General features: G+C 39.0%; 1 non-coding gene across 1 annotated transcript; it reads left to right on the top strand.

Moving 5' to 3' along the window:
* Window positions 1-18894: 18894 nt before the first annotated feature.
* Window positions 18895-19080, top strand: LOC126214215 (small nucleolar RNA snR44). Its single transcript, XR_007541695.1, has one exon. It is a non-coding gene; the product is annotated as a small nucleolar RNA snR44 (small nucleolar RNA).
* Window positions 19081-20554: the final 1474 nt, after the last annotated feature.

Genomic DNA, 20554 nt, shown 5'->3' with positions numbered 1-20554 from the left:
AAAGGGTAAAGAGAATCGTGGCATTTCTCCCACTTTGAGAATGTCACAGAAAACCCTCATAGGCCATCTTCTTGTTGCATGTGCAGTGGTGTAAGTTTTGCATAGCTGATCAAAAGTGTCAGTACCACCTTTTGTTTTATTGTATGAAATGATCATTTCAGGTTTTCCTGTTGTTTTGTCGATGTTGTTTGAATAGAGCATGGTAGACAGCAAGAGTACAACTTTATTCTTCTTTGGGACATATGACAGTAGCATCTTATTCACATCAGAGGCAAATTGAGTATTTCTTACATTTTGAAAACATAAGAATGATTGTGGTATTTCAGGTTCATTTTTTCTTACAGTTCCCAACATTGTCAAACCAAAGTTTTCAATCATTGTGTGATAAAGAGGAACTGACAAAAACCAGTTGTCAACAGATAGGTTCCTATTGGTGTTATGAATCGGTTCTGATAACTGGGACAGCTTCATTTTTTTTTTTCTGTTACTTCCTTGACAATGCAGGGAATAGCATTTAGTATGTACTAAGACATGCAATCATTAAACATCAAAATCTTAATTCCTTATTTGTCTGGTTTCGAAGACATGTTTATACTGAATGGATATCTGTCACGGAAGCCCATTGGCTACTCATCTGTTATGCAGTAATCGAAAGGGGTCTATAGGGACTTTCAGTTGTCAATAAATTTAGTCCAGATGTCCCAAATGGGTGAAAATGCTTGTGTAAGTGACAAACTTGTCCAGTATTTCATCTATAACCACTAATAACTACCATGCTTCAATTGGACTAGAAATAGACCTTGTTTGACCCTTTGGTCTTGGGAAATGAGTAACTAAATTTCTGGATTTAATTCCTCCTGTCTTAGATGGTACAGGTGAAGACCACTGAAAGCCATTCTTACCTAGAAGGATAGAAGGATGTTTGCATTGGAAGAACTACCATAGATATCATCATCATCTTCTCCACCCTCTTCTGCACCTAATAGTTCCTGTATTTCAACAAAATCAGGATCTTCATCAGAATCTAGGCCTCCAAATGGATTGTTTTCCTGGTCCAGCTCGTCCATAAGTGTATTATGTATATCATCATCTGTTATGAGTCGTTTACTCATTGCCACTGAAAAAAAAAAAAAAAAAAAAATATATAGGTCAACATTGAAAGGAAACGGTTATAAGTTATGCACAATATACATTTCAATATTGTATATTTACCAAGTTGTTATTTTCAGTATGCATAACTGAGCTACACAAAATGTGCACTGGGGTAATCATGACCCTACTGACGTTCAACAATCTTTACAGCTTTACACTACTGCAACAACAATGAAAATGTTTGAGTTAACATCGCATACGTTTAGGCAGTGTTACCAACTTAATATACATGGTTATAATAGAGGGAAACATTCCACGTAGGAAAAATATATCTAAAAACAAAGATGATGTGACTTACCAAATGAAAGTGCTGGCAGGTCGACAGACACACAAACAAACACAAACATACACACAAAATTCAAGCTTTCGCAACAAACTGTTGCCTCATCGGGAAAGAGGGAAGGAGAGGGAAAGACGAAAGGATGTGGGTTTTAAGGGAGAGGGTAAGGAGTCATTCCAATCCCGGGAGCGGAAAGACTTACCTTAGGGGGAAAAAAGGACGGGTATACACTCGCACACACACACACATCCATCCACACATATACAGACACACGCAGACATATTTAAAGACTTAATATACACTATGTTTTGATAAACTGTTGCCAACATACTCTTTGTAATACACAATAAAAATTACGCTAGGGTCCAGAGGATCCCAGTGTGCAGTGTGAGGGTTAACAAAGAAACGGGAAGTTTGTCAGACACCAACAGCACACAACTAAAGCTAAAAGTAATCAACAGATTATCATAAGGTCTCATAGCTGTTACTAGCATTGTCAATAAATATTTTACGAACATATGACAGATTTACACAAAACGACAAAACTGATCCCCTGCAGGAACTAAAGCACTCCTCAGTGAACTCGTAATCTCTATCCTACAACAGATCATGACACAGTAAAAGCAACAAATAAATTACATAATTAAACATCCACTGACTTAAATGGACTCTAATTTAAAAATTTAAAGTTAACAACAATTGAAATGGCCAAAGAAATTTGCCACATAGTTTATTCATCTCTCACAAAAGGCAGTTTTCCAGATAGAACGATAATAGCCATAGACATACCATGGAGATCCAATGTGCTGTGTCAACTGCAAACCATTTTTCTCATTTTCTCAAAGTTCCTGAGAAAATAAAGTACTTCATATTTATTCCATATTTTGAAGAGGAAAAGATTGATGTCATAAATAACAGACGATTTGGACTGCAGAAAGGAAAATCAATAGTTTCAGCAAATTTGAATGAGTAAATATCTTTCACAGGGATTAGATCAATGGCAAAATCCTCATGGTATATTTTGTGTCTACTGTGTGACTTATCGAAAGTTTTTGACCTAGTTGATCATGTCATTTCAATTATTATGGGGTTAGAAGAGCAGCTCTTAGTACAATTACGATGTACCTGCAAAATAGAAAACAGTAGAAACACAATTAGAACAATAACAATATTTACTTGGATTTTGACAAATTAGTCATTCTTGTACCACAAGGCAGCATATTAGGATACCCGATGTTTCTGAGACAAATTTTCAGAGATAAACATACTTAGCTTTTAATACTGAAAGTGACATAATTCTTTCTGCAGGCATTACCACTAGCATAACCAGTGCTACAAATTTAGTTGATGCCGTAACAAAAAGCAAAATGATATTTGACTCTCACTCAATGGCTTGGAATCTATAGATTTATTCTCAGTAGAGAGAAAACTAAAACAATACTGTTTGGGAACAACAGAAGAAGACTACAGGAGTAATCTCAGTAACAAGTATGAATAGTACAAATATGCTTCAAAAAGCACAATTCTTAGGCCTCACCACGGATAACAGTTCACTGTGGAAAGACCGAATTGGTATCACAACACAAATGGAGCTCAGCTATATTTGTTCTTGAGAATATTAAAAAGCTAGTAACAGATGGTGCTATGTGAATGCTGTATTTTTCATATCCTGATGCCATCATGACGTATGGAATTGAAATATGAGGTCAGTCAAGTGATGCAAAAGAAATATTCAAACTGAAAAATGTAACCATTAGAACAACGACTAATGCAAGATGATCAAACAGCTCTAGGCCACAGTTAAAAATATTAAAATTTTAACTTTCTGCAATATTTATGTATTCAAAATACTATTGTTTCCAGAGGAACATAAAAACAAGTTCAATAAAAGGGAAGTTGTACATAACCATTCTAGCAGAAACTATAAATTTAAGGGTTCTTTCACATAACATGGCTTAGCTTCAAAAGAAGCCAATAAAACTGTACAGTTCATTTCATGTTCCCATACCAGCTTGCGAGTGATGTGTAAGCAAAAATAAAACTGTTGCTTGTAAGAATACCTCTCTATTTTGTCAATGAATACATACAATATGCAAAAAAAAAAAATTGAAAATTGACACACAGTGTAGTATGAAACATAACAGCTAAGGCGTTACTGCTTCTTTACGTTGTGTTACCAGCAGTTTCTGTCACATTAATTAATAGAACAGCTAATAGCAAGTCAAAAACAATCTTAAGGATCGCCAAATGTGGGCAATATCAGTAATGCTACACTTTGGAAAATGTGACCATGATGTAAAGCTGTAGAACATATTCCTTATACCTCAAGTGACAGTGTTTATTTTATTTCTTTATTGTGTGGCATACATCAGTATTCTTCAAAAATTTAATTAAAATTGACAAACATTGAATATCATTGATAGCCTCCTCTGTTGCAGCAAGGAAGTCAATGAAGGTTCCCTTGTGAGCTCGAACTGGCCATTCTTCCACTGTGCACTGGGTTGTTGTATTCACATATCTATTTTCATTCTGAATGAGACTACTCTGCAACAAAAATAATATGTTATGTAATGACATTTTATTTTACAATTTATTCAGCATTATTTAATGTACAAAATTTATTGTAATTCTTTAATTTTCTGCTTTTCACTGTTGTGTTATTGTAGCAAAGTGTACATAAGACCCTTGAGGAATCACTGTTGTACTCCCAATTTTGCTTGAAGTATCGATGTGGCATCCAAGCCATTCAGTTTAGTAAATGAATTCTAAAAGGCACACATTGTGCCAACCTTTGTACAGTTTACCTGGAAATAAGTAAGACAGAAACTCAAGACTGTGTGTGGCATGAATTAATTTGGGCATTACTATCTACTTGTCAGTATTTGTAACACCAGAACTTCTGTTTATTCTTGTTTTCTACAGCAACAGGCAAGATCAACTCTTTGAAGCAGATGACACATGTTAAGTACTTGATCCCAGCCAAAGAACTTTTTACAGGAAGACTTCCCAGATAAAACTAAAATGTGCATTTGAGATCGGCTGTAAATTCAAGATACGTTCTTATGTATTTTGAATTGAAATAAAATGTGTGTAAATAGACTGCACAGTAGATAAAAATATCTAATTATGTATGAAGCTATAGTGTTTAAAGTCACTTCCATGATAATTAACTAGAATATGTGATTGTTGTAGTGTAAAACTGACGTATGAAATATGTACTTGGATCTGATCCATATATGTACATCCATAGCAGCTAAATAAATAAACACAAATGGTTTATAGTTTCATTTTTCCTACATTGTATGGATGACACAAATATTAACCACCACAACTGGAATTCTTATGCCTGTTTCCAGATTATTCCTGAAATGCAATCAGTTTCTCTGTAACAGTGGAGTGATGTAGCCTTCATATGTTATTCATAGGCCTGAAAAAGTAAGGGTGCTGATGATCTCACCATTTAGCTCCATAAAACACCAGTCACATCACACTGAAAGTTAAGTTAGGACCTGAAAACTTACTTTCTATCCAAACGGTACATTTCTCAGTATGGGTTCTTTGACAAAAGTCTATCTACTTGTCCCCTCCACAGCACCTAGAAGTATATAACATGAGTTGTGAAACACACACTATAGAGCCTATTTACCTTATCTATTGAGGCTTTTCTTTCTAAATACCCAATAATGCCAAAAATGACAACAGTTTTTTTTTTCCTTCAGTAGGCCTGAATTTTTCACCGATAAAGGCTCTCACACAGTCAATTTTATTATTCAATACTTATATTGACCACCTGAGAGTGGTTTTGACACTTTAACATCAGCTCCTGCTCAGTATACTTCGGAGTATATTGTTCCATGTAAAGGCGGTACTGTGTAACACACAGCAACCCCTGCTGGGTCTTGGTGATGGGCAGACATGCAGACAACAAAATACAACATCACCATGTGAATGAATACTTCACCGAAGAAAGATGATAGCAATCATCTGCTCTAGTGCATTCAGCGCAGTAGTTTGATTTATGTCGAGAACAAGCTGAGGTGGTCCAGAGGCAGCACGACTATACCAAATCAAGTGCCCGGGCACCAACCACATCACACAACATTTCGAGGCCTTTTTGGGAGTTTGTGTGATCATGGGTCCTTTCAGACAGATTAACATACAGGGAGGCAGTGGAATGTGCGTACAGCCGATTGGGATGACTGGGTTCTACGGGATATTGAGACAAACCGTAATACAAGCTCCAGGCAAGTGGCCCACCAACACCGTTTAAACCAAAGTACAATTATGTGTATCCTGCATGACAACTGCTATTATCCCTAACACCTGCAGTGAGTGCAAGGATTGTCAACAGTGGATTTCCCTCTATGGGAAGGATTTGGTTGATGGTTGTTGCGTCAGATCCCCACAATTATGGGATTTCCTTGAGCAGTCCTCTTTACTGAAGTAGCAGCCTTTACCAGAAGTGGTATCATCGCACAATGTGTGGGCTACAGAAAATTCTCGGTGAATTGTTGAAGTGGTTCAACAGCAATGATTGAGAATCATCATTGGAGAAGGGATTCTTGGTGACCACATACTTGGACCAGTTTTTATTTCTCAATGCCTCAACAGAGGAATGTACCTGGAATTTCTGAAAAATGTCTGTCTGGGCTACTCGAGAATGTGCCTTTAGCTATAAGACAGGTTCTGTAGTTTCCGCATTACAGTTTGCCGACATCTGCACAGCATCTTCCCCAGACACTGAATGGGACAGGGAGGCCTCATAGTGTTGCCTACTAGCAGTTGTTGTTGTTGTGGTCTTCAGTCCTGAGACTGGTTTGATGCAGCTCTCCGTGCTACTCTATCCTGTGCAAGCTTTTTCATCTCCCAGTACTTACTGCAACCTACATCCTTCTGAATCTGCTTGGTGTATTCATCTCTTGGTCTCCCTCTACGATTTTTACCCTCCGCGCTGCCCTCCAATGCTAAATTTGTGATTCCTTGATGCCTCAAAACATGTCCTACCAACCGATCCCTTCTTCTAGTCAAGTTGTGCCACAAACTTCTCTTCTCCCCAATCCTATTCAATACCTCCTCATTAGTTATGTGATCTACCCACCTTATCTTCAGCATTCTTCTGTAGCACCACATTTCGAAAGCTTCTATTCTCTTCTTGTCCAAACTAGTTATCGTCCATGTTTCACTTCCATACATGGCTACACTCCATACAAATACTTTCAGAAACGACTTCCTGACACCTAAATCTATACTCGATGTTAACAAATTTCTCTTCTTCAGAAATGCTTTCCTTGCCATTGCCAGTCTACATTTTATATCCTCTCTACTTTGACCATCATCAGTTATTTTACTCTCTAAATAGCAATACTCCTTTACTACTTTAAGTGTCTCATTTCCTAATCTAATTCCCTCAGCATCACCCGATTTAATTTGACTACATTCCATTATCCTCGTTCTGCTTTTGTTGATGTTCATCTTATACCCTCCTTTCAAGATACTGTCCATTCCATTCAACTGCTCTTCCAAGTCCTTTGCTGTCTCTGACAGAATTACAATGTCATTGGCGAACCTCAAAGTTTTTACTTCTTCTCCATGAATTTTAATACCTACTCCGAATTTTTCTTTTGTTTCCTTTACTGCTTGCTCAGTATACAAATTGAATAACATCGGGGAGAGGCTACAACCCTGTCTCACTCCTTTCCCAACCACTGCTTCGCTTGCCTACTAGATCACTGGACTTAAATCTCCTGGATTTTTACCCCTGGGGGTATCTGAAAATCATTTTATATGCTGCACCAGTTCCTGTTGAGCAGACCTTTCAACAGCATGTTCACGACGCTTGCAACATGATTTGGAGGGATCCCAGAACGTGCGAAAGAGTGTGGCAGGATACAGTGTGGCATGTGATTTCACCCACTGCACCCCGTGGAGGCCATTTTGAACACCTGTTGTGATGTGGATGTTGTCCAGCTCAGTACTGTGTTCCAGAAGGAAATCTTGTCATTACAGGCACACCGTCCATTGTAGGACACACGTTCATAGAACCTTGTTTCCTCCAGTTCCAGTCAGGAATCCATCCATGCAGTTTGTCAGTTTTATTATTGTCCATCCTGTATACTGCAGAAATACATGACAGCACGGCCTACGGTACCAATCCTCTACGACAGCGGCCATCGAACTTTACTGCTCGAGAGCCAGTGTAGGTACTGTGGGGCAATCATCAGGGCTGCATATGTACCAGTCTTTTTATTAATAGGTACCCTACAAAAATTAGTAGGTTATGAGCTCCCAGTAGACTAGCTGCAGCAGAGGCTCGATAAGTTGGGGGCTGGCAGCTTACTGTTGAAAGTCAGCACCGTTCGGAAAAGTTTGTATCTACTGTTCTTTGTTTCAGATTGTGCTTGACAAAGAATTGTTGCATTGATTGTGTGTTGGATAATTAATTGATTAATAACAGTAATTGTTATATTTAAATGCATTATGCAATATGAGAGAAGATCACACATGTTTACTGAATTATTTGAATTAATTTTCTTTCTTCTCACTGCATTGCATTGCATTGCAAAAGCCTTCATTTACTTCCATATTCGTAGTTACAATTATGTACACATTTACAAATCCATGTTTCTTCCATTTGAAATTTATACCATAGCAACTCATTGGTATGAGCCGCACACATCCTTGAACTTTGAGTACTGGATGGCCACAAAACATTCTCCCTCTCTCATCTTCCCCTGAGGTAAGAGGCCGACTTTACTAAGCCCGTGCTCGAATTTACAAACATTAATTAAAATTAAGCACATATTAAAATAATACACACTCTCTCTTTAAGTATTTTTATTTGTTGCAGAGAGAAAACTGCACTGTCAATTAGATGTTATCACTAGTTGACGTTGTAGGATTTGGCTGTTAACTGGTATACACATACTATTATAAAATACGACTGAGAACTACAGGCCACATTAATACTTATTCAGGCCACATGCCACTTGCAGGCCACAGTTTGAGGAACACTGCTGTACAATAATGTATTCTCCTCTTTTCAGAATTATATTATAGACCGTTCAAGCATTCTGGAAAACGAAACCCGATGGTTATACGAACAATATCTTTTCAATGTATACAAGGTGTTCCAAAATTCACCAATTCTTTGAAACATTCCTCATTTATCCTTCAAAAGTTTTGATAATCATCTGGCTCTGCTGCAATTCTCTGAGATTTTTGGTATGGCTGTGTGTAGAATGCCTTCCAAGTTATTTTTTTGCCCATCACCGCTTAATCTTGTTTATACTTTTCGCAGCATGTAATGACTGCACTCACAATACATGGGAGTTCTACACCATCAAGTGCTGACATGTTTGTTACATAGAGAATTCTAGCTGACTTATTGTCAGTCATAAATATTGCACAATAATAGTTTTCCATTCTTGTCCTCATGCCTTTAGAAAGTGTTATGTAATGGAAATGGCTTCATCACTTTTTGTTCTTTATGTATGTATGCTCAGTGCAGACTGCTGCTTTGTATGTGTATTGTAAAACCTAAATCAGTTTTCACTTGTAAATATCTGACATTATACCAGAAAATCATCAGTGATACCAAGGAAGCCTTGGTAAATGAGAGAAACTGATATGGCAGAAAGTTTGTACTTACTGTAGTGTGACTGAGTTTCAATCATACATGTCTCTGACAACATCTAGACCACACTGATGCTGCTTAGCCATCTCTTTGTGGATGTGGAAGCACAGAAGAAGTAAACACCCGTTCTTTGGATGCGACAATCGAGGACGACAATCCGATAGATTTATTCGGTGTCTGGTGGCATTAACATTGCTCTTCTAACACCTGTGCCAATGCTCCTGGTGACAAGAGACTACTGGCTACACAAGGAACTCTTTCTTTTCCCAGGTGCACATAATATGTAATAACTGATACAATATATTGATACATGCAAATAGGTGAATTGGGGTTGAACTGAGATAGAGGAATGTTTTTTTTCATCATTGTGTATACGCGTATAGTCAAACTGAAAGTTACAATATACCCGCAATTGTAAATGTGTACTGAATGTACAGCTATCAGAGGATGAATACATAAATATGTGTATCTGAATTTGTATGCTAATTTATACAAGTTAATACAGTTAACTATAACTGACTCACCTCAGACCTATGTAGCAAGAATATTGATAGTACTTCTATCATTAATTTAAATCAATCAGTTACTAGTTTTGTACTTTGTACCTCCCATTATGGTTCTATCTCTGTATTTTGTTTTAACTGGCCTAACACAGTAGCAGATACAGTACCCCATAATTTTGAACAATTGTCTTAGTGAGATATGTATACCTCTCAAGGCAATTGACTAAAATTTTTGAATCCAACCTAATTAAACCAGATAGGAAGGTGCTAAGAAATTAAAGATTAAAAAATAAGTAGATAGCTGTAAAGACAGAGAACTAAATGGCAATAAATGAAAATAAAATCTGAGCTTTTTTGTGGAAGAACACTCGGAGGAAAAAGTATCCAAGATGAGATGTTGGAAGTTTATGAAACTGTGTCCTCCTACACTTCCCCCCCCCCCTCCTCCCCCACCCATACCATCTCATGTTATGTGTCAGCGTCGAAACTTTCGTCCCGAGAAACATCAGTCTTCATGCATCACCCCATTCTGTTACCGGCATGTGCAAATGCCGCTAACTGAAACACATTGTGCAATGTTATCACATTCCATTCCATCCAGTTTTGCCACATAGGAATTGATCTTTCATGCGCAGACAATGTGGCTCTGCCCAGAATGGCAGTCATGTGATTGACATGATCTGGCGACATCTCCCAGCAACAGCACAAACTAGTGTCACTGTTTTCTTACATTTCCATGAAATAGAGCTACATGTACAGCTAGTGTTTAGTCCTGTAAATTGGAATGCAGCATTTAGGAAGTAATTAACAGCAATTCTGTGAACACTTCTGTTACTATATCTGTCATTTGATAAAGTGTATGTACTACGATACTGGAATTCTGAGCTCTGTTCCCCTTCTTGCAGAAAAATAATAAGGAATCAATGATTGGTTTGCCTTTTTGCAACTACACAACAATTTGTTTACTTGCAAAATGGTGGACCCATCATTAATTCATTATTGTATGTACTGCAGTGTGTAATTGTAATATTTCATTCCCACGTGTAGAGAGTGTGATGTGTTTTTCTTTATGATTGTGTTGTAGACTGTGGGTATATATTCATTTGATTCCTACGATATTGCCACCAAGTAAACATCCTCTTTTGCATTGTCCCTGTCAGTCTACACCCACTCATCATTTCGCTCGTCTATGTCTCTATGTTAATCTGTTGACACATCTGCTTTTACCTTTTAACTTATACAACTCTCTGTCTGCCTTTTATATTTTGCAAAACATTCATTTGCCACTTCCTCTGTGACAATATTTTAATTAATCAACAAATCAGCCTTTTGTATTTTAACTTATGCAACTACCCATCTTTCAATGCCGGCCACTGTGACAGAGAGGTTCTAGGCGCTTCAGTCTGGAACCACGTGACTGCTACAGTCACAGGTTCGAATCCTGCCTCAGGCATGGAAGTGTGTGATGTCCTTAGGTTAGTTAGGTTCAAGTAGTTCCAGGTTCTAGGGGACTGATGACCTCAGATGTGAAGTCCCATAGTGGTCAGAGCCATTTCAACTATTAGTTTTTTCACTTTCATTTTGTCTTTTTGACAACCTCCAAGTGTAATTTTATAGTATGTTTGAAAATTTTTACCCTCATATGGCTGAAGAGTGGCGACTTGTATCCACTGATAGGACATGCTACACCCATATGGGGCTAGGGGTATGAAATAACAATAGAGAAAGAAAAATGGTACTGACGTGCACCAACTGACTAGAAGTCTCTAGCACTAGTTCATTTGTTGTTGCTACTTTGTGATGCTTTGTGTCCATATCTGTTCATCCATGCAGTTTGCTTGTGTCATTGAGAGAGTCTTTAGTGTGTGTATTCGTCATCATCATTATCATCTCCTTGCCACCATCACAGCCTCCACCTCTGCTGTAGTCGTCTGCCGCCTCCTCTTAGCCACAATCACCATCATCACCACCGTCACACTGTACTTGCCATCTCTGCCTTTGTCCCTGTCACTGCCACCCTCATCTGCTGTCATCACATCTCACCAGATGTCAGTGCCATCTTCCCCACCATACCGGCGATACTCCGCTGCCGATATTAATCATCTACCTTCCGTCCCCTGTTTCTTTTGACCCCACAGTGAACACACCACCCTCTCCTCTGATCCCACTTCACTATGTGGAGCACTTTCTCTGGCCCACCACGTTATGTCCACACTCCCCTTCTAATAGTCTCACCCCACCCATAGTCACTTCCTTTGCCTACCTGCCCTTCCTATCCCTTCCCACAACCTCTTCCACATCGTCTACCACATCATTTACCTATCCCCCATTTCCAACTTTTCCCAAACCAAGCACCTCCTCAGCAACTCCAGCCAAACTAATAACTAGTCAAGCTACTGTTGCAATACCTGAAACCACATTACAATCAACAAGAAACCAAATCTCCTCGAGCCTTCTGCAAGGACCTGCACCACGTCACATCCCACCTTTTCCAATTCCCCACCCCCACCCCAACAGACAACCACCAGAAACCCATAGAAGTACCCTAAAGCAGACCCCATTTCCAGTACTGTACTCAAAAAACCACAAACAACTCCTGACCCTATCAAACACAGCCCACCCCACCCACCATTCACCTTCTGTCATAGCTGTTTCCACTTGCATTCTCTCCCTTGCTGACCCCAAATTCCTAAATGCCGAATCCATCACTCTAGAAGTAAGGAAATACATCTCTCACATTTCCATCACTCAAATCATCCCCCCACAAAGATTCTGACCACATCAAATCCACAAACCCCAACTTCCATTCCAACCACCTCTTCAAAATCCCATGCACTACCTTTGGCATCATGCCTCTCTCACTCCATTCAGTACCACATCTAAACAACTCCAGCCTCCTCACCGTCCCCCTGCTTTCACTGCCATAACAACAATAATTGGCCCCGAGATCACAACAAAGGAGGTGGCTGCAAAATCAGTTCCAGTCCTGCTTTAGAAATATGTAACTGTTATGACTCACAAAGAGATGTCTACACTGGTGGGATTGACTTTTTGAACCTTCTATATGGGGGTGTAGCCCTCATTTGCAAGTAATTGATGAAAATATGCTGGAATTTTTGTGATGCTCAACAGCATTGAAAGAGAAGTATTGCGTAGACTTGCTCTACGGTGTAATTTGCTGAAGGTCACGGGTTGAAATCTCGTTGAGTGCTTCAATTTATTTTATTTTTAATTCTTTATTTTTGTATGCTAACAAGCATCACGTTAAAACCTACCAAGGTGAATGCCTGCAGGATGTGATAGCTGGGATCTTACCTTACATCACCCTATAGATGGTTTCATAAAGTGAATCCCACCACTGTGGAACGCTCCTTGTCAGGTTCCACATTCCTTATGCAGGTCTCGTCAGGGAGAGATCCCTGATGTACAATGGCCGGTATTAAGTTGAACCTTCCAAATCCCTTCCACAGTCCTACCACTGCCAAAAATGTCGCATTTACAATGACAATTAATTCCTCAACGTAAAAATCCTCCCACCCATCCTCACTCTAAAAGTCTCTCACTTCCTCAAACAATGTTCCAACCTTGCCTCCCCTCCCACCTGCAATTTCGTCTACCCTACTTACTCTAAGTGCGAGACCAACTCCCCAATCGACAAACCAGATTTAATAGTACCTGCCTTGTTTAGATTAGATTTACTTTCATTCCAATTGCTCCATAGTGAGGAGGTCCTCTAGGATGTAGAACATGTCAGAAAACAATAATACATGACAAATATTTACAACTGAAACAAATAAGATATTGTATCTTCCACAGGTCCCAAGTGGAATGATCTTCATTTTTTTAAATGAACACTATATGAAAGAATAATTTTACAAACACTAATGCATTGAATATAACTACTACAATACTTATTTACAATGAACACATTACTGCCCTGAAATAATGGTGTGTGTGTGTGTGTGTGTGTGTGTGTGTGTGTGTGTGTGTGTACACACACAAGTCTGTTGGTTCCACTGAGAAACTGAGAAATTCATCAATGGAGTAGAAGGAGTTGGCCACCAATAAATCCTTTAGGCTTCTCTTAAACTGAATTTCATTGGTTGTTAATCTTTTTATGGCTGCTGGCAAGTTATTGAAAATGTGTGTTCCTGAATAATGCACATCTTTTTGTACAAGAGTAAGTGACTTTAAATCCTTGTGAAGGTTATCCTTATTTCTAGTACTGATTCCATGAAATTGAGCTGTTGGTTTCAAACAGTGATACATTTTTAATGACAAATTTCATTAAGGAATAAATATATTGGGAAGCAGTAGTTAGTATCCCTAGTTCCTTAAGCAGGCTTCTGCAGGATGTTCTTGAGTTCACACCACACATAACTCTTATGCACGTTTTTGTGCCCAGAAAACTTTAGCTTGGCTTGATGAATTACCCCAAAAAATAATCCGATATGACATTATGGAATGAAAGTAAACATAGTATGCCAGATTTTTCATTTGTATATCGCCCATATCTGACACAATTCGCATTGCAAATAGAGATTTGTTAAGACGCTTCAGCAGTTCTGTGGTGTGCTCTTCCCAGTTGAATTTATATCAAACTGTAATCCCAAGAATTTAACACTGTCCACTTCTTCTATCTGCTTGTCATTGGATGTTAGGCATATACTCGTGGGACACCCCTTACAAGTTCCGAACTGCATTTAGTGTGTTTTTTCAAAGTTAATTGACATTAATTGGTTAGGAACCAGTGATTAATGGCCACAAATATTTTATGAGCCGATCTTTCTAAGACTACACTTGATTTGCTATTTATTGCAATGTTTTGTATCATTAGCAAACAAAACAAGCTTGGCATCTGATTATGTTACTGACAAAAGGTCATTGATATACACAAGAAAATGTAAGGGCCCTAAAATGGAACCTTGTCCCATTGATCATTCAATCCATCCCAATACCTCACTCTGACCAATTCCCACTGGCGAAAATATCAGATTCGTCTCTGTCGCCCTCCCAAATATTCACTCCTTCCAATGACTGCATACCATGAAACAAATTTCCCCAGCTGCCCACTCCATCTTACATCTCAGTACCCAAGCTGCCTACTCCCAAAACCAAGTCCACTTTGTCTTTACATGTCTTGACACCTCATTTAAACCTCTCCACCCCCTCACCCACACAACCCTCTCCCCAGATTTTCATCATGGTGTGACAGCAATACAGCATCCTATACCACAACATTCGCACCCTACCCACTACAAACTCCTTGTAATGCATACCCTCTGCCAACACAATGCTGATACCTTCCTCCATAATGAGAAGATAGTCCGCAGCTCGTGGTGTTGCGGTAGCGTTCTCACTTCCTGCGCACGGGGTCCCGGGTTCGATTCCCGACGGGTTCAGAGATTTTCTGTGCCTCGTGATGACTGGGTGTTGTGTGTTCATCATCATTTCATCATCATTGACTCGCAAGTCACCGAAGTGGCATCAACTAAAAAGGACTTGCAATACGGTGGCCGACCATCCCTGCATGGGGCCTCCCGGCCAACAATGCCATACGATCATTTCATTTTTGCGCAGATAGTCCCCTTCTCTTGGCCAGAGGTGGAGTTGCAATCAGCCACCACAAGAACATTTCCATTTGCTTATGCTTAGCCCCTTCTTCAAAGCCCTGACTGTCAACTGTGCTACTATCTATGTCTGGCCTAATAATCCCCTGCCCTACAATTTCCTCACCCATGTTATCCACACCATCACCTATATCATTGCTGCTGACCTAAAAATCCATTATAGATGACCAGCATAAATCCAGCAGTGATGTCAGTTTACATACTTCCTCCAAGGTGGCATTGTCCCCATCCCACAGCACACCTGGCCTGAAAGCAACACCACCCTAGACATTTTCCTAGCACCTCCCAACCACCTACTTGTACTCCTAAGCATCTCCTATGCACAACCTCATCCCTGTGCACACCATCACCAGCTCCATACGAGAGTTATCCAAGACTACTCTAGCACCAACTGGAATGTGTACTGGGAATCTGCAGACATCCAGTTAGGAAGCCATCCTCTCATCTTCCAGCAACCTCACGATATCCCTGATGCCACATTCTTCCTGCAGTAGACTTCGTCAGACACTGTATTCACACACATTCCTACAGAGTCCATATATCCTCACCATACCACACTCCCCCCACAAACCCCACTCTTCCTCTGAGAATCCGATCACATGTACTATTTCTTCCTCCAAACTTGTGACAGGGATACACAACATGCCTCCAGCAAATTCAGTGACACGTGAGGAATTTGGGATTCTGGGACTGGCACCAGACATGCATCAGACTCAACACTCTCCATAAACTCTTCCAAGTACTGGAAAACATTCCATTGACTCATGGGTAATGACCTTCTCCTCCACAACCATCATCCCTTACCTGACAGCTGGAGCAAAATAGACCACATCTCATCCCATCTCTCCGACATCATCTCCATCCCCGATGACCCTTGTTTTTATTAGTCCCTGTTTTCTACTATCCATGAACATACTAATACTGCTGCCCCACTCTTTGCACCCAGCACTTGGACTATATACCACAAACAGAATAAACACACCTATCATAACACATGACATAGAAAAAGTACTTTGCAGAAAAAACACCACATTCCCTGTTGCTGACCACATCATGTATCAACACCAAAAAGACTGTCCCCTATCCTTTCTAGTTACCCTTGCAACCCTTTGTACCACTATTCTCTCCACAGGTTACTATCCTGAACCTCCAAACTCCTACTTTTCCACTAACCCCCTTCTGATACCTCCCTGCCACCACCCCATCAGCCTCACCTCAATGATTAGCAAGGTCGTCGAATCTGTCCTCTCCCAACACATCCATCAACACTTGAACCAACTCCACCTGTGACATTTGCCTGCTTTATATCTTTGTTGATAGTCGTCAGTGTTGACGTACTGCATTTTTATACTGTCTGAGAAATGGAGGGGTGGAGGTTCAACAATGATTATTGTAAACGATGTAGCCTGCAGTTGCACAGTTGCTTTTCACAGTTCTTTACTTTCATTGTTCACAACCCCACAATATTACAAAGTTATATGGCCAGTTCCCTAGTGGTAAACTTTGGGTAAGCCTCATTAATAGTTTGCAGGCAAATGTCAGCATACTGCTACAATAGTTTACCGTTGAACATCTATCAGGAGTAAAAACCTAATCACACAATTCTTGCAGAATAATGAGGTATGTGTGACACTAATGAACAGACACTGTCATTGATTTAACGTACGATCTATTTGTGTTACACTTATTTCACAGTTAAATTGACGCATTGTTGAAGATCTAATCAATACTGGTTTTTCATCTGAAAATTGGCCATGAACTAACTGTCTCAGGACCAAAAATAGGGCCTCTGTATATCCTCACAATAATAAGTACTGAAATTATAATTAAAACATAACTCATTCAATTAACTGAGTTTATAGAAAAATTCCTTCTTTTTAACAGTTTCTGCTACTACGAGGGTTAGCCTGAATTATTTGTTTAAATGATGAAATTAATAGGAATAGTTATACAGACAATACTTTTGACAAACCTGGTAATTATTTTAGAATTAATTAAGGGGTGGCTTTGGTAACATGTTTTTGAATAGAGCCAAATAAATACTTTAAGAATGTAGTGGTTCTTCTTCCAAATGTTTATAATGAGTACAGAATTTGTATTTGTTTATAAGTCAACAGTAGAATCTAAGTCACAGAACAGTTACTGATTTCACCCTATAACAAAGGATAGTGATGGTCAAAATAAATTAGGAAATTGGACACACATAAAACTGTGCACAAAATTATTCTTGGTGCTATAATTCTTAAGAGTGAGGGCCAAACTTTCTCTTTTATGAAAATGCAGGTTATACTCATGTATGTTGACAATAATTAGTCAAAAATGAATTTAAGGAGGCAGATGGCTAAACAAGAAAGGAAGTAAAGAGATCCCAGCTTGCTTCATCACATTACCCCCTCATTAGGTTGACCAGATAGATATTACAAGGAGCTAACTGAGCACTTCAATGACCACAGCTGGCCTCAAAAAGTGGGTTTAACCATCTACACACAAAAGAATATTACATCAGAAATCTTCTTATAAAAATTACAATACATAAGTTTTTCAAATTTCTACTTATATGAACTGGCCATATGATAAACCCCATACAAAATATTCACATACAGTGTATTATACAATGGCACAAAATATCCATTAGTTAAATTTTAAATTAAGACTACCTAGACACTTTCATCATAAGTGAAGTTCTTTTTGAATAAAAAAAATTACATTCTAAGATACATATCACTTTATACAAATCCAGTCTTGCTTCAAACAACAAATGCTCATGGGTTGCAAAAAGTTAAATTGCACTGCACATTGCAGTTAATTTTTAGACAGAAAATTTCACTTGTTCAATGTTTAGTATTTCGCAAAAGCACTTTCACTCTTTTAATGTGGGTTTCTTTTTTCCACCAACTCTTTCACTCCTTCTACAGGTCCAAGTGGCAGTTATTAAGGAAATGCACTGCTATCAGCTTCCTTGGAGGTGGTTCTTCTCAGCCACAGTACACGAAAAAGTAAGACCAAATATCCTATTTTAGTATGCTCACTTTTACTTCTAATTAAGTATAAGGAAAAACTGTTTCACACTAATGGTAAAAAATGGTCATTACTTTATAAATAAATACATTACATAGTTCTCATACCTCCAAAATAATTAGCACTAAAATGGACTGTAGTACAAAAGGTGGGGACTAGTAAAAATTTTAAAATCAGGTACAAATTACACTGCAAAATGTTACTCTAGGTCATAACTCTGTCTGTAATTGGTTAAACTTGAAAACTTTGGGTTTCTTTCCCATTTGAAATTCACTTAAATGCCAAGTCCTCGTTTGAAATTCACTTCACTTATGGACTCCTATCACCTCCCAGAATGAGATTTTCACTCTGCGGTGGAATATGTGCTGATATGAAACTTCCTGGCAGATTAAAACTGTGTGCCAGACCGAGACTCGAACTCAGGACTTTTGCCTTTTGCAGGCAAGTGCTCTACCACTGAGCTACCCAAGCACAACTCACGCCCTGTCCTTACAGTTTTACTTCTGCCAGTACCTCGTCTCCTACCTTCCAATCTTTACAGAAGCTCTCCTACGAACCTTGCAGAACTAGCACTCCTGAAAGAAAGGATATTGCGGAGACATGGCTTAGCCACAGCCTGGGGGATGTTTCCAGAATGAGATTTTCACTCTGCAGTGGAGTGTGCACTGATATGAGACTTTCTGGCAGATTAAAACTGTGTGCCGGACCGAGACTCGAACTCGGGACTGAGTTTGAGTCTCAGTCCGGCACACAGTTTTAATCTGCCAGGATGTTTCCTATCACCTTAATCTCCAAAATATTTACATTACCTCTAGCTAAAACTAAAGATATGCAGTAGTATAGATTTACTAATCATTACATTATGAAAAATACTAACACGTATACTTTTCAGACGAATGGCAAATCTAGTAGAAGCCGACCTTAGGGAAGATCAGTTTGGATTCCATAGAAATACTGGAACATGTGAGGCAATACTGACCTTACGACTTATCTTAGAAGAAAGATTAAGGAAAGGCAAACCTACGTTTCTAGCATTTGTAGACTTAGAGAAAGCTTTTGACAATGTTGACTGGAATACTCTCTTTCAAATTCTAAAGGTGGCAGGGGTAAAATACAGGGAGCGAAATGCTATTTACAATTTGTACAGAAACCAGATGGCAGTTATAAGAGTCGAGGGACATGAAAGGGAAGCAGTGATTGGGAAGGGAGTAAGACAGGGTTGTAGACTCTCCCTGATGTTATTCAATCTGTATATTGAGCAAGCAGTAAACGAAACAAAAGAAAAATTCGGAGTAGGTATTAAAATCCATGGAGAAGAAATAAAAACTTTGAGGTTCGCCAATGACATTGTAATTCTGTCAGAGACAGAAAAGGACTTTGAAGAGCAGTTGAACGGAATGGATGGTGTCTTGAAGGGAGGATATAAGATGAACATCAACAAAAGCAAAATGAGGATAATGGAATGTAGTCGAATTAAGTCGGGTGATGTTGAGGGTATTAGATTAGGAAATGAGACACTTAAAGTAGTAAAGGAGATTTGCTATTTGGGGAGCAAAATAACTGATGACGGTCGAAGTAGAGAGGATATAAAATGTAGACCGGCAATGGCAAGGAAAGCATTTCTGAAGAAGAGAAATTTGTTAACATCGAGTATAGATTTAAGTGTCAGGAAGTCATTTCTGAAAGTATTTGTATGGAGTGTAGCCATGTATGGAAGTGAAACATGGACGATAAATAGTTTGGACAAGAAGAGAATAGAAGCTTTCGAGATGTGGTGCTACAGAAGAATGCTGAAGATTAGATGGGTAGATCACATAACTAATGAGGAGGTACTGAATAGGATTGGGGAGAAGAGGAGTTTGTGGCACATCTTGACCAGAAGAAGGGATCGGTTGGTAGCACATGTTCTGAGGCATCAAGGGATCACCAATTTAGTATTGGAGGGCAGCGTGGAGGGTAAAAATCGTAGGAGGAGACCAAGAGATGAATACACTAAGCAGATTCAGAAGGATGTAGGTTGCAGTAGGTACTGGGAGATGAAGAAGCTTGCACAGGATAGAGTAGCATGGAGAGCTGCATCAAACCAGTCTCAGGACTGACGACCACAACAACAACATGAAAAAAATAGTCCCCCTCACATAACTTAATTACTATTCAATTCAACATTAAGGGAATAGAAGTTGTACCAAATCATTGCCCTACTTCTCCACTCAACTCTGAGTATTACTCTCACTCAACCAGAAAATTAAATCCTCTCAAACTGTTACCAAATAGTTGGCCTGTCAGGATATTCACATCATTCTAGCACCACAGTAATCAGTTAACCAAAAAAATTACT

The sequence above is a fragment of the Schistocerca nitens genome, chromosome 11 (genome assembly GCF_023898315.1).
Source record: "Schistocerca nitens isolate TAMUIC-IGC-003100 chromosome 11, iqSchNite1.1, whole genome shotgun sequence".
NCBI classification, from domain to species: domain Eukaryota; kingdom Metazoa; phylum Arthropoda; class Insecta; order Orthoptera; family Acrididae; genus Schistocerca; species Schistocerca nitens.
This window is presented reverse-complemented; position numbering and strand designations above follow the sequence as displayed.